This window comes from Cyanistes caeruleus, chromosome 4 (assembly GCF_971803275.1).
Source record: "Cyanistes caeruleus chromosome 4, bCyaCae1.hap1.1, whole genome shotgun sequence".
Taxonomy (NCBI): domain Eukaryota; kingdom Metazoa; phylum Chordata; class Aves; order Passeriformes; family Paridae; genus Cyanistes; species Cyanistes caeruleus.
The window spans coordinates 8,188,808-8,212,865 of NC_141704.1; the positions used below are offsets into that span (position 1 = coordinate 8,188,808).

Genomic DNA, 24,058 nt, shown 5'->3' on the forward strand with positions numbered 1-24,058 from the left:
CAGAAAAAAAAATCTGAAATCCTCCAATATTACTATTATTTTGTACCAACTCAGAGAATTTTTAAGGTATTTATCTAGAGGACACTCTGCTAACCATAGAAGGGACTGAAACATATGTGACACAAAAGCAGAAGAAATCATAGCATGAAAGGAAAGCAAACCCAGCCTTTTGGTCTCTGCACTTTCTGTCCTCATTAGCAACACCATTGTTCCCTACTTGAGGAATGAAACACAAAACAAGGGAGGATTGCCTATGAGGAAAGGGAGAAAGTTTCTCTTTGACATGACAGATTCTACCATGATGACAGGGGAATATACTGATCAAACAGGTTAGAGAGATACATAAACTTGCATGAGTTGTGAGACCGAAAATACAGGAGTAGCAGAGCTGCAGCTGTCTGTGCAGCACAAGGGATTGCAGTTTTGAGAGATCTCTCAAAACCCTTGAGCCAAGCTTCCATAAGAAGCAGAAGTCCATATTAGGTGGCTAAACAATGAAAATATTTGTAGCAGGAGATGAGACAATAAACCACAGCAATACTGATGTGCTTCCTGATGGAAGGACACCACCCTTCATACTCTTGAAGTGTATATTAATAGTTCTCAACATCTGTTGCCCATCTTCTTGATGGTAGGATATAAAAGGACTGGATTTAGCTTCTTTTTGTACTGGCTAGACCAACATCTCAGGGGCCACTGTGAACTGTCACTACTTTCACCATAATTTTTCTTGGGTATCTGTAATTAAAACCATCTGAGGAAGCTGCAGAGTTGAGGCATCTCTGAAACACGGGGAGTTAAAATAGTGATTATGTAAGGTGAGTCACAGTGATGACTATGAAATTTTGGCAAACAAATCTGTACCTTTCAATTTCAGCTTCTCTTTTCCTTTTTTCTGCTAATAATTTTCCAATGGACATCTAATGAGTTAATAATGAACAAAAGAAATACCTTCCTGTTCTCTCTTCTTGCCATTCATACAAATACATCCCAGAAAATTAGAGTAACTTTCCCATGTCAGCCTTCATGTAATTTTAGAGGGTGCTGACAGTGCTCAGACTTCAAGGTTTGTTAGGAACAAGCAGGATGCATGGCACTGGGTTTGGCACCTGAAGATATAAATAGATATTCATTAGAATCCCATAAGTAACTCTGTGCTCAGCTCCCATAGCTTCTGATGAATTAATTATCTGATTATCAAAGAAAACCTCAGTAGTTGCTCACCCTTAAGGCATTCTTAAGGTTGCCATTCCAGACATAAATCCTGATGTCAGAAGGTCTACAGTTGCCATGTATTGTGGGAAAAAAAGGGTTTTCTACTTGAGAAATGTAATGTTCTGCTGCCAATTATATACCCATTCTGAGCTGTTGACAGCTTCCTTCTCCTTTCACACTTAGGCAACATCTCTGGTCACAGAAAATGAAGTAAAGGCCTCAGGAAAGAAAGAGAAATTTATTTTAGGGGAGGAAAAAAGTGAAGCTCTGAGCCAGCTCTCTGATGGCTGGTCTATTGAGATTTTCACAGGATCTCCTGGGTCTCATTTATGAGGGATTTTTCTGGGCCAGAATTAATTTCTGAAGAGCATCATCTACACAAAGTAAAACAAACTAAAGAAAGCAGGGATCATGACTATAGAACACTACATGTACTTTCTTCCTCTTCTGAAGCTACTCTTCAGTCTGGTGATGGGGATTCTCCATCATACAGGAGAGCCATAGCAGTGCTAGTTGGAGTAACTGGAGACAACAAGGAGAAAAAGAAGGCAGAGATCTGAAACCACAAAACAAAATTTGAGCTATAAAACATGGTAGAAAGAAAAACATGGGAAAGCAGAAGAAGACTAAGACACATAATTAATTAATAGTGCTCCATGACATGAAAAGATCTTGGGTTTTAAAAAAAACAGTGGTAGGTCCATGAAGTTGGATTTGTGTGCTTACTAAGCAGCTATTGGAGTGAGAAAGAGCTCTCCTATAGGATATTTGTGTGTGGATGTGGGGTGTTTCTTGGGGTAGGGAAGTTTCCTTCCTTCAAAATATTTTGCTCCTTCAGTCTTGGATCTAATGAGAACCAAATGGTTCCTGGATGTAATTATTTCATAAGATCTGTTGAACAGACATTAGAACTTTCACCTGCTGTAATCTTAGCTCAAAGACAGTTTGCAAAGAGGAGGAAGAGTGTGGCGTCTTAGAGCCTTCTCAACTGAAATCTTTCAATTTATAGATAATAAATCACTTAAAGCTGAAAACCACATTTAAGTAACACCTCATTGAGCCTTTTTAAAAACATTTTCTCTTGGTCTACCACATGTATAAATAGAGTTGAATAAAAATGATTTGTCTTGTTGATAATGAGACTAAAAGCACCAGTAGCAGAGTAATAATATATGCTTTCAGAAAAGTCCTGTTAATGTTCTTTAAAATACTTGCCATCATTCAGACAATGGAAAGCTGTGTCTTTTGTTTGTTATACTGGAGGAAGGAAAAATGAAAGCAGAAAACCAATATTTTTAAAGGACAGATTTATTTGCTAATAGGGGAAAAGGAATGTGTGTTTAAAGGGGTATGGAGGAACACTTTCAGGAAAGTGCTGCCATCAGGGTGAAAGGTGCTGGTGTCCTGCTCACTGGGGAATACTGATTTAGATATTCCAAGATGAAGGCCTTAATGTTACAATGGAACATAGAGGGCCACAAACAGACATGCCAGGGGAGAGTTCTCTCTTTATTTTCTTCTTTGTTGTTGTTGTTGTTGTTTGTTTGTTTGTTTTATTTTTAACTTTATTTTCATGTCTAGGGACTATTCTGCTCTTAATTTTTCTTCCAGTGTTGCTCTTTAGAAGTTGTGTTCACAGCCAGACTCATCTTTCCAGAAAATTGGGATTTTTAAATTGCAAAACTCTAAGTGCCAAGGAAAGGGAGATAGATGGTAAATCAGTCACAACTGTGAGAGAAACACAAAGGAAAAGGCTGCCTCTTCCAAGAATGACACAAATTGCTTTGATGAAAGTGTTTGCAACAGTAAAAGTTTCTTATCTATACCTGGTTCCTTTATATAAACACTTACATTTGAAAAAAGCCCTCTGAAAAAATAAAATAAAAAAATATATATAAGAGAAAAGAGAAAGAATGATATTATGAGACAGAAAATATGGGAAGGCTGTTAAGAAGCATCTCTGAGGAAAACCTTTTCTCTGCTATCTCACACTGCAGCTAATTTACTTGATAGTAGTTTGGTTGCTTTCTTGTATAGACATCCCAAAGTTTATTTGCATGAAAATTTCTCTGTATATCCTTAATTAGAACTCATGCCTCAGAGATACCCTTATGTCTTGTGAATATATGGAGAAAAAGAAAGTCAAATTATGCTTTCAAATTATCTTGCACAGATTTCTTGTCTCCACAATGAAGAGACCATATTGCAAACCAAAAAAAGTACCACAAAACGTCTTTCAGCAGGGATATCTTGCTGCATATGCCTCTAGGGTAAACTGTGGGATGTTGTGGTATCCTAACAGAGTCGAAGAGCCAAAGTATTGCTCAGGCATTTCTCAGATCATACGTCTCCCACAGAACTTGCTTCAGAAATTTAAGAAACAGTCATGGTTGTTTTTCCATGTCAGGGAATAATGAGGTATGTCACTCAGCCAAGACTTTTAGGAAATGAGATTGAAAAGCAATGAGCCATACTTAGGACACCAAGCACACTGGCAATGCTCATTAGAGGAAGTCAAACCTTTTCCTGGTAGATTCAAGGTACAAAAGAGATCAAACCAACATCCTTACCCAGCTGCCTTCCTTCTGACAGTTCTCAAGCTGCTTCATCATGCACTAAATCTAACATTAATTGAGTGTAAGTCCATGCAAGAGTGCTAATTAAAACAATGTACCTATCATATACTCTTATGCCTTCCAGGCAGCAAGAACACAGGAGGCAGCTGCTGTTCCACGTCAGTGTAGGGGAGGGTAAGAGGTAATTGACCCTGCAGTTGTTAGGTTAATTCACAAAGGGAAATCTCTTGCACAACTGCTGTTTCATCTGCTCTTGCATAAAAAACAACTGTACCAGAAGCATTCTCTTTATATAAGCTATTAGTATACAGTCATGAAGACTAATTACTTAAACAAGGACTTCCACAGGCACAGGAAATAAGGAAGTCTTGTGCCCCATATATTTCTGCTGCATGCCTGACTGACTTTAGAGTCAAAGAAAGCACAGGCTCCATTTGAAACTTTTCGTCTGTCTGGGGCCCGCTTAAAAGCTTGTCCCATGTGGGAGATGCATGAACATGAACATCTCCTTTTCACCTCTGTTAGGCATTACACACAGTTTTTCTTACTGTAGCTGGTCATCCATTTTCACAAAACAGGTAGAAGCTTGATTATATTTGGTACTTCTGCTCCCCTGCTGAATTCCTTTAATAAAGTATTAGTTTCACTGGGAGGAAAAAGGAAGCACAGAATTAGGAATATGCATGGACAGGCACACTGTCAGCAAAAGTTGCCCTTGTGAAGTTAAAACAGCCACCTGCAGTGTCAGATAAAGCAATTTTCTTTACATACATGAGACTGTTGACTTTACTCCAAGGGTTCCAAAAAAATTATTTTTTTCTGTAATAAGGAAACCCACAGAATCCTGCAGGAACCCACAAAAACTCAGTTGTATTCAGTGTACAGAAGAAAACGCAGGCCTTTCTGTTTGAGTGGCTTTTAACATCCCTTATACCTTGACAGAGGAGGATATGATGTTACATCCCTCCAAGCTTCCCTCTAAGCAGCACAAGCTTATTCTCAGTTAATGGGTGTGTATCTGCTGAAGAGGGCCTAATCCACAGCATTTGGATTCAAACATGACTCTGAACTCCCTGAAGGTGCTCATGCCTGAGGTTTTGGGTTGTTTTATAGAGATAAAATGGCCACCTATGTATATTTATCTAGATCCCAGTCTAAAGTTTATGCTTAAAATGTGGGTTGAGTTTTTCACTTAATTTGGCCAGGATTTTTTTTTTTTTTTTTTTTTTAAAGTTACATTTTTCAAATACTTTTCAATTTGCTTATGGGAAAAATTCAGAGGAATTTCTGGAATGCAGACAAGACTGTTTAACAAAATTAATAGACAAGTTAAGCCCAGTCATTTGGATGAAAAGGCCTGCTAAATGCCTTTTCAATCAATGCCTGCTAAAAAAAATAATGTTTTTTGTTTTCTCTTAATTGAAAAAAACCCCAGAACCTTCTCATAATATAGGACTACATGCCAAAGGAACTTCTCATCTAACCCTGTCCACCAGCATCTCTTGCCTCTTCTGCACCCTGAAGAGGCAAGAACAGATATTCATGAAAAGAATTTTTACAAATTTAGGCTTAGGTATGCAAATATTCACAGTTGCTAAGTGGTGTAGTTTGCCTGAAAACTGGACACCTTCTAGAATACCTCAAGTTAATTTGGTCTAGTAATCAAGTAACCGTCAAGGAACATAAATTAAAGTTCTGTTCAGGCATTTCCAAAAGGGATGCTCAGTAACACCAACTCATGCAACGATTACCAGCTTTAGTCTGTTGCTCCCCCAAAGGTGGTTTACACCCCTGTGCTGGAGCACGAAGGGAAGAGAATATCAGTTAAACCATCTGTGTATCACTAATGCTCTCTGCAGCTGCTCCTTCAGCTGCTCTTACAGCACTTGGCTCCTAATTGGGCATTTGCCTTTCCCAACTGAGTTAAGAGCTCAATACCTTCCATATTAGCCCAAAGGCTGGCAGTTCAGATGGGTAAGAAAAAGAATTAGGTACTGCATTTCTTAACTTCTATGGCTCCCATAATTTAATTGAAGCTTCATGGCACTAAGTGATGTTTCCCCCACCCTTTTCTTCGAAGCATTGAATCTCAGATTTACAAGAAATTTCAGCTTTCATGTTCCTAAAATGATGTTTTGCTTCTGATTTATTTAAAATTTTGGATTTGTATTGTAAGAACAATTTTAAGTTACAATCCACTACATGCTAAAATATTGTCCTTGTTTTGTGTTTTAAAAATAAAGTTAAAATAAATATTACTAAAAAACTTATTATTTGGTGCTACTTGTTGTCTTGATAAAGTTATATGCTTACAGAGAGGAAGAACAGAGTAGATTAGCAGGATAGGGCTGAATTGCTCTTAGATTAAACTTATTTAATTTAGGCATCAGGAAGCACTGGAGCCTGAACCCTTGTGTTTTTAAGACAGAGCTGAGATACTCTGTCTTCTTCTTGAGTGTCACGTGACAGAAACACAAAGGAATAAAAAGATTTGTGGTAAACAAAGGGAGGAAAGGAATCAATCCACTTTGGGCAGATTTTCAGCCACATTACTGCTAAATAGTAGAATATTTCTTATATCTTGATCCTCGATAATGTCATCATCTGTGTTAACTTTTGCATTACTTATGCCTTATTTTCCAAATAGCTGCAGCAAGTGAAAACAATTTTAAGGCATCTGTAAACTTACTTAGGAATCTAGTCTGGCATATAGATACAGAGAGATTAGGAAAGCTGAAGCCACCTAGTTTCCACTATTTTGCAATTACATTAATTGCTCCTTAGAGCACAGAGAGGGGCTTGGATCTGCATTCTAAAGGAAAAGAAAACAGTGAAAGAGGAGATTCAATCTTGGCGTGACTCTATCAGCCCATAAAGTGATATGAAACAGGATAATATGTCAATATAGCTTTGAAGCACAAGCAAAAAAAAAGCAATCCAAATATTTATATATTCATACAGTAAGGGGGAGGAGGAGGTAGGAAAGACATTCTGCTCATAAGAGAAAGACTGTAGAGGCCTATGCCTTTGAGAAACAGCTGTGTGGTCTGATTTCATCTCTTGTTCAAAATAGAAATGGAAGTTTTCCTAAGTACGTGGAGAAAAAGTCATCCAGAGAACTATGTTTTATGACATCCCAAAATGACCTAGCACGTTATATGCTACAGAAATGCTCAATGATTTGTCATGGAATTCTCTGCTCCTTTGAAGTAACTACAGGAATTGCTCTTTACTCTGTGGACAGTTTTCCAGTTGTCCTTTATGACTCAATACTAAAACTGATGGAAAACACAATATTTGCAGCTGAGGCAAGCCCTTTTCAATGAAGTACTGCTCTGCTCTTCTTTTTTGAGAGTATCTCTATGTTAAACAGAGTTGGTTACCCTCTCCTGTTGTTGGTGTTGGGAGATTAATCTGTTAGGACCATAAAATCTGCTGACAATAACTACTCAGGCTAAGCCACATGAGTTTCTCATTCACATCTGCCTTATGCCTCTGAGCCTGTATCAAAGCAATGAAACACATAAAACAAAAAGATTCCCTGGATGAGATCTGTGAGCCAAAAGAAACTTCTGGGCAAAACTGAATCTATGTTTGGAAAAAGTAAAAGACAAGGCAGCCTGAAGCTAGTGTTATTAAATCTGAGCAAATCTGAGCATTGCCATAACTAGTTTAATCTTTTAACAAGGGGAAAACCCAAACAAACCAACAAAACAAGCAAACTAGCAAAAATAGTCTGGCCAATTAAGAACATAGCTTTTTTTTCCCCTTTAATTCACAGAAAAAATATTTCAGTTGACTTAAAACTCTTCAAGTGATTGCCCAGGTTGCGACAGTAGCAAAAAGAGAACCAAACTTTGGTGGAAGGGAGTGGGTCTGTGGAATAGCTCATCAAGCAGGGGTGGGAGTAGTTCTCACATGCACATGCTCAGTCTCTAGAAAACCTCCCTGGGGTATGGTGGGCAGAGGTTCAGAGCCCTTTTTCTCCCAGTGCAATATATTTTATGTCGCTTACATTTAATATTTGTGTCCAGGACACTTCTATACAGGATTTTTTATTGGCTATTTGAGCAGTAAATAGCCCAGAAAGATGAAGCAGTTTTTACTGTCCTCAACAGATACTCAGGATGGGGTAGTTGTTGGTCTGATTAGATAGAGAGGTGTTTGTTTCTAGCATCCTGGTTGAATACATATAAATCTACTCAAGGTCTTCTTTGTATAAAAAATTACTGGAAAAGATCATAAAATAGTTTTGCATTACTTTTATTTCTGGTTGACTTAAACCAGTGTTTATTCATGGTTTTATCACCAAACAGAAATATCAGCTACTAGTAATCCTTGGTTTTTCTGATAGTTTAACCATAATTGGTGATCTTAAAAGAAGAACTTTTCTCTTTGTAAGGCCATACCTGTGTTCATGAAGGACTTTGCTTTTGTTACTGATCTGTCAGCAGCCTACACAGACTTTACAACTGCTAAGGCTGGTGTGAACAATGCTTAAATGTGTTTCCTTGGCTACAGGTATCAAAAAAGTACTTCAATTAGCTAAACTGAGGGATTACTTTAGAAACAGATTGATTTGTTTGTTTGTTTGTTTGTTTGTTTATTGTAGTAAAAGACAACCCGTATTTTAAAGACTGTTGTTTCATATTGTGGGCTTAGATTTTGAGAAATGTTTGGAATATGACAATTTGTGAAATTCATAGTTCTTAAAAGCTCATTTGCCACAAGGTGGCAAGCTATGTCTGCAGGTCCAAATAGAAAACAAGCAAGTGGAGGTGCCAAGACAACTCAGAAAATCTTTTATTTCTTGTGCTTAAGTAGATAACAGTATCATATCAATACTTGCTGTATTGGTACCATGAGTGGGGAGAAAAAAATTTTATTCTTAAGAAGCAAGACAGCATTCAGAGGGGGAAAGAGGCTTCATCATGCTGATGCTTTTAATTCATCACTTAACTCACAGAATGGGCATTTAAAGAAACCTTCCAGGTCTTCCTGAGACAATACTTTAAATTTCATCAGAAAAACAAAAAAAAGAGACTATGGAAGCAGTTGCTATACCCATGAATAACAATTAACATAATTCTAGGGCTTGGAACTAAGTTCTACAAGGGGGTCAAAACTTTTTCTACCTAATAGGACATTGTGAATGATTTTCCATGGGGACTGGACTTGCATGACATACAAAAGCACAGAAAGAATATTAGTTAAAATCTCTTTTAAAATAAATGAATAAACAAAAGAGAATTCCATAGCTAGATGATCCTAAATATGCATGTTTCAAAGATAAGTGCAAAGTTAGAAGTTAATTTTATTTTTGTATGTGCATTAACTAGAATAGGTAGAAGGTAGTTAGTACTATTATTAGACTATCGAGGAGAAAAAAACAACAAAACAATAAAAAGCAAACTTTTTTGTCCTTAACAAAAGGCCTTTTGTTATTACAATGAATGTGTCATAAGTGTAGAGTTTCTTCTGCAGAAATTTGTAAGAAAGAAAGAATTCTGGACAGATTTAATTTCTGACTTTTATTGCTTCATTGCAGCTGCATGAAGTAGTAGTCTAGTGCTTGATGGGTTTCTGATTGTAACCATTTAGATTAACTCATGCAATTGTAAATAGCAATGCAGAGAAGCCACTGCTCTGAAACAAAGAGCAAATGCAGTTTGAAGAAATGTTTTTGGTATTTTATTAAGGTATAATTAAAATTCCTGAAGTGACCTGCTGGGTGTTTAAAGAGAAGAAGCCAAAACAAAAGGAAAAGAAAAAAAAAGCAAAAGACGGAAAATTTTCAATGGGAATGGAAAGGAAAGGAAAATAATGTCTCTTTGAGCCCAAGTTGTAGGTGAGGGTCTTACAGTACTTCTTAAGTGGTGCTGAAGGAAAAGACTGAGATGATTATTCCTTCCCCTCCTGAGATTCTGCATTTAATTTTTTCCTATCAGGTCCAGTCACATTGTGTGCAAATGCTTTTTGGGCAATCCAGGATGAACACTTGGGGGATTAAACCCTGAGCTAGCAGGAATTATGTTAGGCTGCCCTCCCAATATGGAGTTAAGTGACAGACCTGCTCTAATGGCTCTACAAATGGTCCATGCAGAAGGAGTCTTTAAATAGTTGCTGACAGTTAGTAGATCTTTCTTTCTCGTTTTTGAGAATGCTAATGGGAAAAACAGGAGAAAGAAAAAAAAAAAGGCTCATCTGTATCATTCCACAGAGACATTCTTTATCTGCCATGTCAAAACTCCATAAAATGTACAGAACCTCACTGACACTAAGGAGTTAATGTCAAGGATGAAATCCAACTTTGGGTCTCCCAGACTTTCCTCTCAAAACAAGACTGAGAACTTAAAAATAGTGAGCTCAGCAATGGATTAGTGTCATCATGCTCTGATAAAGGTTCCCAGTCTTCATGGAAGTCCATGGAAGGACAAGTTGGATTTACTATATGAATGTACTTTTTGCAAGGAAGACTTTTCCCTGTGACACATTTTCAGACTGAAATACCTAAAACTTTCACCTCTGCATCTGGAGTTTGGTGGCTAAAGAAAAAACTTGTGTCGTAGTAGCTGACAGGCTCTGAGTTACTGCTCTGAACAGCTGTGTGACACATCTGCAAATGAGGACAGCTGAGTGCAGGAATCCTTCCCTGCTGGTGAGCAGCTCAGTGGTGCCAGCAGGCACAGATTGCTGTGACTGAGTGTAATTACAGTAAAGCTGATAAAGTCTGATAAAGGACAGAAACACTGCTCACAGAGATCAGCAAGACAACACATGCAGAGCATGGAGCACATGGCTGGAATGTGATTTCATCTGTAAATGTGAATTGCAGAGGTCAAGTTGTCAGGTATCGTCACATAGTGTCTTAGAGGGAATGCAAAGTCCTGGTCGAGTGCAGGCTGAAGTTTTCCACTTGAATGTGCATTGGACTTGCACATCCAATGGTGTGTCCTGGCTCTGCATTCAGGAGGTTCAGCTTGTGATCCAGGTGCAGCAAGCACTGAGCAGCAGCTGTTGCCATTAACCCATGAGAGAGAACATAGTGCAATAAATTCTGCATAATAAGGAGGTAGAAACAAAGAAGTGGGATTGCTCTGTTAATGATGAGTTACTAATCAATTATTCAGAAGAAAAAATGAGCAGGAAAAGGTATAAAATCATCTGAGGAAAATATGTAGATTCAGATGATGATCAGAAATACTGAGGATCAGTTTATTTCAGTGAACAGCTGAATTTAACACTGCTGCACTTCCTTGGTGCCAATATGACCAGCAGACAATCCTGACTGTACTGCTGTGTGTGAATATATTTTATGTTATATCCTGCCACATATCATCATCTATCCCAAGGCAAACCATAGCTTTTCCTTGCAACAGACTTGTTCTAGCCTTGTACTAGCTGGTAACAGTGGTGTCTCTAAGTGCTATGCCTGATTCTGCTCTCAAGTCTCCACACTTGACAAAAGAAGACAAAATGAAAGTGATCCAAAGATTTGGGATCTCTAAAAGTGACTTGGAAGCTAAGACTTATATGAAAAATGACCGTGATCTTGATTGAATTAAACAGAGAGATGTTTTGAGCCCTTGCTTCCTCTAAATCTTCAGGTTTGCTTTTCTTTGACTTTAGCTACTGTCTATTTATTTCTTTTTGCTGCATATATATATTTTGATAGATATAAAATTACATATTTTCAATTTTATTTCTGCCTGATTATTGTCAGAGAGATTTTCTTGGACAGCCTGTGTAGTTTGTCTTTTTGTGCAAATATGAGTGAATGTTTAAATATACCACTGATAAATGCATTGTTTTGGTGAAATTTGTTTAATAAAGAACTACACCTCCCAGTCACACCACATTCATTAGTTTACTCCAGATTTACCCAATTAAGTCATAAAGGCTAATATGGACCAACATCTTTGTGACTGACAGTGAGGTTTAAATTGCAGTTATAAAAGTCTTGATGTTCCACCTTGTTCCAACTGGTTTTGTCATCTTCAAATGTTATTGTTACCAAAAGACATTAAGCTGAGGCTTCAAAATTTTTACAAGTTATTCTTTCATTTCAGCTGACTTATGCCAAATAACTGTCCCAGAGCAAGCACATGTTGAAAGAGGAGAATGTGTGCTGGGAGGAAGATCTGCCTCATGTTAGGTTCATTGTGGGCAGAGACCCATCAATCAGACACAGCCCTTGAAAAGTCCTGCAAAGTAGATAAACTTAGTACCAGACACACCCAAGACCTGCACTTCCAGTGAAGAATTTATTTTCCTACATAATATAAAATACTCTATGTATCTGTAAAAAAAATAGTTCAGAGTTGCATGTTAAGATTTAACATTGAGAGAAATAAGAAATGTGATTTTGATCTTGTGTTGATTTGTAAGCAAGAATTTCCTATGGAACGTTGCTAAATTCAAGTGCAAAGGTCAAACAGCAGAATGAATTCATATTTTCTGTTTATAGCTGCAATTTAGCCAAGAAATACATCTATTAGAGCATATACTATTTAATTTCTAGCATAAAGAAGTCCATCTGAGCCCAGTTATTAGAATATTTCTTTTCTATTTCTATTGTTTTTCTGAACAGTAATTTTCCCTGTATATCTATAACATGGATGTGCTATTAGTTGTGCTTCCATAATAATAATAATATCTTGTTCTCACAGACCTTTTTCCCTTGTTAAAGCTACCCAGAGAAACTTAAAGAAGGTACCACAATTGATGTCCTTTTTGCATGGATGAAGAACTTTGCCTTGATGTATCTGGAAATATTTCTTCAGAAATACATCTTACACATAGGAGCTAATTTTCTTCTTTGCTCTTCACAATTGGTCTGCCCAGTCCACTGATCAAAATAATGTAGCACCTTGTATTACAGCCACTGGTCCTCCTGAGGGGAAAATTGTCAATAGTTCAGAAAAATCTTTAGATTGAGAGTGAATAACCTGACTGAATAAACCTGATGTTTGTGTAGAGGAGTTTGTTTTGCATTTAGCAGAATTTACACAATAAGAGTATAATTTATTGTAAATTCCTATACCCACAACTTCAGAAAGAATCAGAGCCTGGAATAAAGTACAAGTCAGTACACAAGTAGACAACTTCTAAAATATCTTCAGGCTTTTGGCTCCTGAATAATATTTAATGCCTGTGAAATATGGGTACCCAAGTCCCATTTTCAGAACAGGCTGAGACCACTCAGGTTATTTTGCTGGGTGATATATAGTAAAACTTGGAGTTATTTCCATATGCTCAACGATTTAGTTTGATCCTTCACCTCAAAACTACTTGAAAATTCTTTCTTGGGGATGATTTTTAGGGAATAAGTGATTAATAAATCAAGATGCTAAGTACTACCAGCTCCTACAAAGGTTAGAAGTGCTTCAGTTCTGTACCTCCTAACCAAGAGTGTCAATTATTTCACTTCTAAGCTTCTGCTTTATTTCTGTGTTTTAAACAATACTGGACTTTTATTGCTTTTGGCGAGCAGTGAACAAGTCTTTGATAAAACACAGTCCATAATTTTGCACACAAAAGGGATTTTGACATGAAAATTGTAATAGCTTTGGATCAGTCTTCAGGAAAACCAGAGGAGTATTAGGCTTTTATTTTTTGTTTTCTCTACCAATTATATATCTAAATTCTTCCATGAAGAATGTCTTGACAGAAGAGATAAGAAAGATTCATTCTCCCTACAGTGGTAGAAGATTATAAAATACCTTAGTAACAGAGTTTAAAACCACAAAAATATTTCCTTTGTTAACAGTTGATCCCCTTGTTTTCCCTTTCATTCACGAACTGATGATCTTCAAGAAACAGACATTTTTTGAGAAATGTGGAGGAAAATTGAAATAATCTTGAAAATTCTGCAGAGCCAACTGCTAACAAAGTTCAAGCCCTGAAGGGTAGCCCAGTCTGACCTGTGGCCCAGGATTCACTGTTCTGCAGCTCATGATCCAATTACTGTTTAGGAGCTTTTTAAATAATATTTTTAGTTAAGGGACCAGATAAGATAATGTGATGATGCATGGGAAAAAAACTTAGGTTGAAAATACATTGATTTAACATTTGGTTAACTGATGTTTTGAAGAAATGTCTCAGTCTTTTTCTAATCTATTAGGTTACATGGGCTTTATTTTATTACAATAGGGACTCTAGTAATTCTACTGCTGTGCAATTAGTCTTATTTATAAACCTAATATGTTTAATCTGATATAATTGCTGTAAATGGAGAACTCTTGTCCTAAAAAGTTTAAAATAGGAGATTAAAAAAATATTTTGGTGCAATATTGAAAAATATGTGTTTTGATGTTCAGATAAACCAGGCACAACTACCTTGCATTTACTGGGGGCCGAGGTTGTATTCATGATTGGGCACTGCACCCAATAATCTTTTATTAATGTCCATATCAGGGAGCACTGGCTGGTGATTTTAGTTAGGGACATATCTGTCCTTCAGCATATTTGTGATTCCAAATGAAACAAAGGATATTATTGAGTACATAGAAATTGTGAAGCTTGTACTATTTAATATAGTTCAGAAAATGTTGTTTCTATGCATTGCACAAAAGTAGATGAGTGAAATAAGAGCAAAGAGGAAAACTAAGCTGCAGAAAAGGCAGCCGTGCTTCTAGAGAAAGAAACAGATCATCCCTCAGCAGAAACCCTGGAGAAAATGTTTTGTGGAATGAATCTCATGTTGATCCTTGCTGTAGAAAGCAGACTGTTGCTGCACCCTTCCCTTAGAACAAAGCTGAGGGTGCCTAAAGAGCTGCTCACCAGAGAAGGCACTGATCTGCTGAGAGTGACAGATTCTGAGGAACAGAAACATGGTGAAGAGATATATGCAGTTCCTCCTCTCCCAAGCAATCTGAAGATATTGAAGATGTCACTTGTTCAGACATCCTTGGTAGCAGAACAGTGGTCAGACATTCTATCAGGTCAGAATTCCAGTGGGGACTGGAAATGTGTAGGGATTAGAGAGGTAGCTGGGCAGAGAGAGAAAGGGTATAAACCTTAACTGGGGTCAGCATGGAACAGCTGTCACAAGAATGAGCACATATTCCTCTTTCACTTATACATGTTGAAAACAGGAATAAATATATTTAAAAATGTTTTATCTTGAGTGGTTTAGGGAGAGGAGTGAGAGAAAAGGGCAGCCAATATTTTATCTTTCAGATTCATATTGAATACAACAATTTAAGGATAAGCATAGTAACATACCTTTGGTTTCATACCTGTTGTAGCATGTGTCTTGTGACTTCTCTGCTTGAAGGAATTAGACATTTGTTTTGAAGTCACACAATCATTTACATCTTCTTTATGATTTGAGCCTCCAAATATTATGTTGCCATGGATGCTGGCCTCAATACTCCAGCAGGTTTTTAGTAACATTTCAAAAAACCATGAAAATTAGTGTTTCTTTTATTTATTATTTTTTCTAAAAGTGGAGTCTGTCAGGTACAGACCTGGTCACTCAGCTGCTTTCTCCAGCAACAGGAGCAGCTCTGTACTGTTGATATGAGGTGTAAATTCCATAGAGGTGTGGCTCAGGACTAACATCTGGTTTTCAAAAGCTCAGGTCAGTAAAGGGAAACAAATTAAGTATGCTAAGCCTCTGTTTAAAGGATTTAATATATCAGTAAAACAAAACAAAAAAGAGAAGCTGGAAAGAGAGGCAGCAAGCCACCCAGCTCTGTGTAAACAGAGGTACTAGGCTTAGATGGGTAAAGGATACACAGAGCCTCAGAGGACTTTTCAAAATCTTCATCTATATTTCAAAGACAGAAAAAGGTGAAGGGCCATATCCAAATTCCGCTGAGGTCATTGGAAAGTTTTGTGTTTACTTTGATGAGGTTGGATCTAGCCTTAAAAACCAAGCTGGTTTCCTCATATTACATGACAAATGTTGCTCAAGAGAAAGGAAAAGTACAGATAGAGGTGTGTAGGCTGTGCTTGGCCAGTTGGCACAGAATACATTGATGATGATCATCCTGTGCAGATGGTTGGTTTGGATGTCTGAAAATTATTAGATTTCCACTAGTCCAGAAAAAATCAAAAGATATCTGAGGTACAGTCTGGGGCCAGTCAGGCTGATGCTCCTGGATAATTGTAGTTCTTTTCCAAGGTGTTAGAGAATTTGTCTTTTGAAATACTCTGGAAAATAAAGGCCTATCCCCAGAGAAATTCTGACCTAAAGCTCATCCTCTGGCTCAGGGCTTACCTAAGATGCTTAGATAGACTTCTGGAAAGCACTTGTGGCTTCTCTGCCTACACTGATTATGCAAGTGTCCCAAAAAGTTATCTGGGTTCTGGAGGCTTCATATGCCTTGCTGATGTTTGGCCCTCCCAAGTCTGGTATGATCTGCCTCTCCCTCTGCTGGAGCACTGCTTCCCCTCTCATCCCAGTTTCTTACTCAGCTCCACCCACTTCTGCACAACCTTTCCTTTTCCATGAGCAAAGCAATCCACTTAGCACTTCTGTTGAACAATTGGAGTCAATTTGCCACAGCAACTGAAGATTGCTTTTTAAAAGAAAAAAAAAAAAAAAAAGAAAAAAATTTAAATCTATCTGCTGAGAATAATAATAATAATAATAATAATAATAATAATAACAGTAATAATAATGTTACCTAGTGTCTTTCCTATTGCTGAGCCAAGCATGAAAAAAGCTTGACATTCTTTCACAATTGAAAGATGTAATGAAAAATACGTAATTTGCTCTTTATTTAGGGTTGTGTTTTCCCTTGGTAATCTCCAGTTCATGGAAATGGGGTGTTTCTGTTTTCTGACATGAGCCTTTTGATGAGTAGAAGGACCATGAGCATTAGGACTAATGGACAGAAAAGCAGATAGTTTTGAAAAAGTTACAAAATCAAATAAGAGTCTCTGGCCAATAAGCAGGAGGAGTTCTATCAGAGGAAATGGAGAAAATATAATGAACAATGAGAATGAGTAAAGGAATAGTTGAAAAATATGTTTAAGAGCTGACAAGAAGGGTGGGGTTGGGTGAATTGGTGGGAGAAAAATCTTGTGTTATCAGCCAAAAGGAAAACTTTGAAGTTACCTTCAAAAGCTGTTTTCAATATTTCCTTTTTCTTATTATCAGCAAGTCTTGGTGGAAAAGAAACATGAACTTTTTAACTGGGAGAGAGTAAAATAGATAGCTTGATATCATTTGTACAGAGGATGGCTGAAGTGTAATACTCTTACAGGCAACAGCAAGGCTAATGTCTTTAAGCCAGCTAAATCATGAAATGTTTATCTAACTTTCAAGACCCCCACAACTATCATCATTTCTTTTGGTGATTTCTCTCTTACAATTCCTTTTCCTTAGATGTCCTGTTGATGTTTCAGGGTTGACTTTAATGTCCTCCCAAAGGAAATAGCTGAAAGATCCAATATGGTTTCTTCTTTAGAAGCCAAGAATGTTTTAGCTCTTTCAACATTTTTTGCATGGAAATAGGAATAAATGACACATGGAGACTGCTTCATATCACTGTTAACAATTTGACATTACTTTCCTGAAATACTTTATTTGTATAAGAATGAAGTTTTAAATAAAGATACATCTCTTATAAAGGGTATTTATATGTGATATTCACTATTTGCCAACAGCTGTAGATTGTGAACCATGGAAAATATTTAGATCATTCTACTACAGCCATAGGTATTATTTGGTTTCTCTAAGCTTTCTTTGCATCTGATTGGCAAATTTCCAGTCTGTTTTTGAAAGCAGAAGCCTAATAAAAAATGTAAAGAACACTGGTTTAACTGCCCTTCTTTCTGCTGTTCTAGGAGAATTTACACACTCCTGTGTTAAGAAACAGTGGAGCAGATACACAAGAGAATGATTTTGTTGGTGACAAAACAGGTAAGAAATTTCCTTTCTTGATCAATCCCTCAGCAGTCAGTAATACACCCAAGGGACAGGTTCACTACATGTGAATTTGATCAAGCTGCTGTTAAAGTTGGATTCTGGACAAACTGAACTGCCTGTTGAGTGAACTGCTTGACATCAAAGAGGAGCTACACATTAGCCTGTTTTCTCTGCTTTACCCAATCTCTTTGTTCTGAGCCATGGCCTTATTTACATGTATTCAAAACCAAATGGAAAATAAAATTGCCAGCAACAAAACTGAGGTGTTTTTCCCTGTTAAAATATATAAAAATAGCTGGCTTATTTCTTTTCTGAAATCTTCTATCCATTACATTACATCTCAAAGTGCTAATTTCTTTGTACTTTTTTTATTGTTGTTTTCTTTCCCTCTCATTTTACCAGCAGAACTTTGGGCTGCTTGGACTTGGATAAAGACCATTCCAAGACAGCCTTGATCCCTGTCATGGTGCCATGTTTCACTAATAACTAGTTACTAATATTAACAGATGTGCAGGTCAGGGCACAGCATGCTGCAAACTGTCTTCAGGAAGCAGAGCAAATCACTGCAACCTGAGTTTCACATATGTAAAAGTAAACATTTGCAGAGGTCTGAGATGGTTATTTTAGTCATGTTGCTCTCACTGTGGTGCCTGTAAAGCAGATCTATTCTGAAAGGTCAGTGTTTCTACTGGCATTATAAAGAACCATCTTTCTAGAGCCCTAGTGTTAAGGTTCTTTGTGTTGTGGTAAATTAGCCTTTGCTCAACTTTTTCTCAAATTTGGGGAAAATTTGTTGTTGTGGTTTAGGAACCATGGGAAGGCATGAGATGCCTTCAGTGATTACCTGGCTCAGCCCTTCTCTTTGCTTGCCATGTCCTGCACAGCAACCATGTTTAGGTTTCAGAGCTAGTGAAGGCAGCAGCAACCTGCTTTTGTCTCTCCAAACCCTCGAGGTTGTGTTAGGCTGGTTCTTACCCTCCTACTGTGTGTGAGTGAAAGGACTTCTGTCTGTGCATAGGAAAGCTGGATTTTTATAATAACACTGAAGTTTGAATGGAGTTCCTTCATATGGCTTTTGTGGTGATTGTCAAGCTAAGGGCTCTTTTCTGATGGGAAATGTGTTTCATGGTCTGCTCTAAGTTATTGTGGTTATTTTAGCAGCTCACTATTATAACAAACTTCTAGATTTTAAGAGTGGTTGTGCTGATGCCTAACAGCTTTGTATTGTACATCCAGATCACTGCTGTAGGTGATTGTATATGAATTAGACAAAAGGATGTAAATATAAGGTAGAAACCTTTTGAAACATTGCACTGGAATGACTTCTTGCACCTGGGGTACTCAAAATAATTTTCATTTTTAAATACATGGCTGTGTGGTACCCACTACAAGCCATCATATTTTGTGTTTAGGGGGGATCAAAACTTAGTTACCTGGGATTGGAATGATCAGAAACAAAATGAAGAGTCAGGCCCAGCTGTGAGAAAAGGCAGAAGAATGTAAGACAGTCACTGAGCACACTGAAAGGACTTGGGTGCTTTAATTCATTTCAGTTCTCCCCATTTCAGAGGATCAAGAAGCAATAGAAATGTATGAGAAATACACAGGAAGATGCTTTTATTTAAAGGATTGATTTCTGGAGAATTCAAGTATGGATTTTGAAGGCATTCAACAGAATAATGAAAATTTATATTATTTTTATACACTTATACATTTGTTTTTCAAATCTCACTGGGTGACTGGTCACACAAATGCCTTTTGAAATTCAGTGAATTCTTAATAGCTTTACATGCAACTAAAGCTTGAAGGAGATGTCAAATTTGAAACCTTTTTTATCTTTTGAGAGCACTTTTTTTCCATTTTTTTTCTCTTGGAGCTACAGATAAGTGCACTAAAATAAATTAGCTAAAAGGAATGCAATAATGACCTTTAATTTGAAATTCTCCGGCTTATTAACAGGAAAATTATTAAAATTCCCCTATACAGTTCTAGAATAGTTATTTGATTTCAGAGTTAGAAGAGCAATGGTTAAGTTAATAAAACATGGCTAAATTAATAAATCCCTCTACTTATATCATGATGATTATTAAACCATATTTTATACATATTTCCAGGACCACCTGGCATAGAGTGACTCTACCTCCCTGTTTGCATCTTTGAAATGGCTGTGTCTGACTTACTGAGTACTTTAATGCTCTTAGGAAATCAACCAGCACATGATGAAGTAGTTACTGTCACAGCCTGAAAATTAAATAGAGACAGAAATCAAGGAAATAGCCTTGCTTAAGCTGAAGGCTTTTAATATAATTGAGCTTTCTGGTATTCACAAGATACTTTATTATCTTGCAATATATTGGGTTATTACTGGCAAGCCACCAGAGCTCAGTCCTTCATTTGGACGTGCTGAACATCAAATCCTTAATTGACTCAATCCAAAGACTGGATTTATAGCTGAAGTGAAAATGACTTCTTAAGTTTCCTAAGGCTAAATTCAGTGCAGCCAGATTCTGGTGCTTAGCAGCTGGTGCAGGGTGAGTAGCTCTGAGTTTCTCCAGTACATAAAAGAGAGAAATGCCTGGAGGTTTAGTACAGATCTTTGGTGAGCTGTTTCAGGTCTGGACAAAGATCCCAACAGGACCACACTCCTAAGATGGCTGCCTGAAAATAAGTGAAAAGAAACAGATTCTTTTCCTCTGTTACTTTCAAGTAAATCCTTCAGAAGTTTCTCTGTGCAGTTTTAAATAGTTCAAGTCATTGTCCATCCATCACGTTCCTTTAGATGACTTTTTACAGTTGGATCAGGATTTTGCTAGATGTGGAAATAGTTGCTAGAAATAATTTTCTGTGTACACTCTCTTTTATAGAGAGGTGTCAGTAACCTCTCTATCAAATGTCATCATTCATCTCATAGTTTTTTTCCACATGTAGAAATGAGTATATAGGAACCACTGTTTGGTCTTAGGTAGAACAGCTTGAGGATAACTCTACAGTTTCACAATAATATTCCCTTTGAGCAGTTTTTATTGTTCATTCCTGTATATGTTCATAAACACACACACTTATGTTCATGTATGGACAGAATAAAGTGCAGAATGCCTGATTGCTCTACATTTTCTCTACATTCTACAGCTCTAGCCTTAGAATTCAGTTTAGCAACTGTTTATGAGAGTCCTGTGATTATACAAAGCAGTGGAAACATTCACTGAACTGTTTTTAAGGAAAAAAATAACTGAATTGTTCATAATAAAATGGAAAGCGGATTTAAACTTATAAATTCCAGCTTGCTTAGATGTACCTGATGTTTACTAAAGAGCTTAGATTGAAATTATGTATTCCTGTAGCTAATTAAAACAGTAGATGGGACTTCTGCTATATTTAGTAATACATAAGGTTTCATTTTTTATGCTTGAACGCTGGAATTTGGCTAAATATGTGAAATGGCAGGATGATTAACTTAGGCTACAAGCCTATGTGGCAGAAGAAATGGTGGCAAGATAGGTTCAGTTTAATAACAGGCTTAAAAGCTTTGGCCTCCATCTGGCATCTTTCCATTCTCAGAGCTTTGGTGTTGGCCTCTTACAATGTTTGGGTATAAAGCCAAATTGTTTTCCACCTGGGCTTGGCAAGGTTTCATCTTCATCTGGTGCTAAAGATGAAATACCCTTAGTGGTGTTAAGGAAGCCCATGAAAAAGCACAAATGCATTTTCAAGTTCAGGATTCAAATCAGCATGGGTAAAATACTGTTATGCTTGGTGATGAAAAATTAAAGTATTTGATGATGTTTCTGTGTTCAACAATGAAATAGTAGATTTTGTACTCCCAAGATGGCAGGACTTGCCATCATCATTCTTATCATCAACGTATATGTTTTCAATTTAACAGTGCAAGTCCAAGGCCATGATTCTCCTTGGGAATTTAGAGTTTAGGGAAAACTCTAAGCTCTTTCTATTTTACTGATAAATTTGGATAAAAATTGCAGGTTTTTGTAAGTACATTCAAACAAATATTTTTCTGACTTGAATATTCTATACTTAGAAATAGTTTGCATGACAAAAATTGAAATAAAATAGAAGTTCTTGGTTGTTTTGTGTTGCTAATTTCAAGACTGTTTGAATTGGATCTTCCATTTTGCTTTCATACATTCAGTGTGATTCAATTATATTTAATGGGAAAGTGGCACCATTTTAGGCAGTGCAGGACAATTTACTGACCTGCACGTGCTGCATATCTGTCAGAAGTTCATATCCATTAATCCTACAGAAATAAATATCTCCAGTACCATGGGATACTCCATTGTTGTTGGGTACCTGTGTTTGCAACTGAATGGAGACTTGCTCTCCACACACTAATTGTAGAACACACTAATTACTTAATTGTGTGTGTTTCAACCATGAAGAAGATAAGAGGCACTCAGAATAAGAGAGTCATTTTTCTTAAGCTCAAAACATGATTTAAGAATATTTAAGAAGTCCAACTTTGGCAAAAAAACTATTTGGTTGAGTTGATCTATTTATACCTTCCTGCCCTCCTATGACAAAGTTCATTAGAGACGCCTTCCTTGGTCTACGGATAAATCAGCATAAAGACTTTCAGTAGATCCATTTAGGGGAATAAATAGAAGTTATGTGGCTGTTAAATTACCTGATTATGCCCCAAAGAAAGGGAATGAGATTTGACCTTGCTTGTTAGTTATTTTTGTATTTTTTCGTTAGTATTTCCTGTCCACAGTGATTGTACGGCAGGCTGTTTCCTTCAAATGACCTCACTGCTATCTGGATCCTGAACATTATGTGTTACATCTTGATACTTCAGTGTCCACAGCTAAAGTCTTCTGACTCCTACAGAGTTTTGCTGAGCATGTGTCCTCAGTGCCTGAAACATGAGGGTTTTGCCTCTAACTGAGGTCCTGTGATGACTCTCGAGAGGCAGTGGAACACACTTGCCTCGGTCTCTGGGTGCAGTGAGGCTTCTCCTCAGCCTTTTTGTCCTCTCCCCTACTTTCACACTTGACATTGGGAAGGAAGATGAGCTCTGCCTTTCCTCAGGAGCCTTGCATTGAAGCACAAATCAAGCCCTGCTTGACTTCAAAGACCTTCACTGACCCATATGTAAAACATTCCAGAAAAGCGCCAGAATTTTCTGGGCTGGAAGCCTTCTAAATTCTTCTTGTGCTGGCTTTCATATTTTACATAAAGTGATTAAATATGCGTTGGAGCAGAGCCTGGAGTCAGAGTTTTGGTCTGGTTTTACCTGTGTGCTGCAGAATCCTGGGCATGTTCTTCTCTGACTTTATTCTCTCTTTCTTCTCCTTCACATAAAATTGGGCTATGCGAAGTGGGTGATCTTTCACAGGAGAAGCTGTAAAACATCAGTACCAAAATACTTTTATATTTTCCAGCTAAGATCCCATTAAACATGTGGACTCGAGTCCCTGCAAACAAAAGATAGCTCTGAACAGGCATTGGGAGAATCAGTTGCCCTTATAAAAGAAACCACAAAAAGCTTTCTGAAACAATGAAATATCTACTACTAATATGAAGCCTCAATGTCTAGATAATAGAAAGCTGGGATAATATATCAGGCGTAAATCCAGAGGAAGTCATAGCTGAAATGTGGGGAATCAAGTGCAGACATCTACATGGTTTGGAGAATTGCTGGAGTAAAGTTGGGATTATTTATACTCATCTTAATTCTGGCAATGCCATTGGGTTACTCCTGACAGAGCCAAGAAGCTTCTGCACTGTCTTTGATGTGTTTTGTGAGAGCTGAGGTTCCTTCACATCTCCAGTTTGTGTTTTATAGGGCTTTTTACTCAGACTCAGCACAAGCCATTCACTTGTGTACTATCTGGTCAGCAGTTTCTGGAGCAGAAGGGTTACTATGGAGAAGTTGGCCATGAAATAATAAAGCTTATTTGATCTAATCTGGCTTCACATTGAGTCAGCCTCTGTCTCTGCATCCAGGACATGGTTAATCCAGCACCCCCAAAGCAGACTACAGAGAATTGAAAGTTGACTGCAGGCAGGCTGGGAAATAGCACACAGGGTAAAGGGAGGCTGTGCTTCACTTGAGAGAAATAGTTGTATATGAAGAGTGGTGGAGAGGATGGAGATGTTCACACTCTACAGTCTGGGGTCATGTGAAATGCTGAATAAAATTCTAGCTGTAGATTTTATCACTACTTATTTAGGATTCAGTCTGTCCTGTTCATAAGGCAGATTCACTGGAACAGTGAACAATGAGCAGACTTCATGAGAGAATGTATTGAGACAAAGAAGCCTTTCTATCTACCTCTTAATTTTGGAAGTTGATGTAAAACAAAGAAAAGGAGTTCTAAGTCCTGCCGTGCCCTAAATCACAGCTGTCTCTCTGTTGAGTTGTGCT

The 24,058-nt window shown here is 37.4% G+C and overlaps 1 protein-coding gene across 1 annotated transcript in view; it reads left to right on the forward strand.

Moving 5' to 3' along the window:
* LOC111923233 (uncharacterized) overlaps window positions 1-24,058 on the forward strand; it is a 124,649-nt gene that overhangs the window by 71,345 nt on the left and 29,246 nt on the right. The window contains exon 3 of the mRNA XM_086885609.1: window positions 17,592-17,667. The gene's annotated coding sequence lies outside the window, so the exon portion shown is untranslated. The remainder of the gene's footprint in view (window positions 1-17,591; window positions 17,668-24,058) is intronic.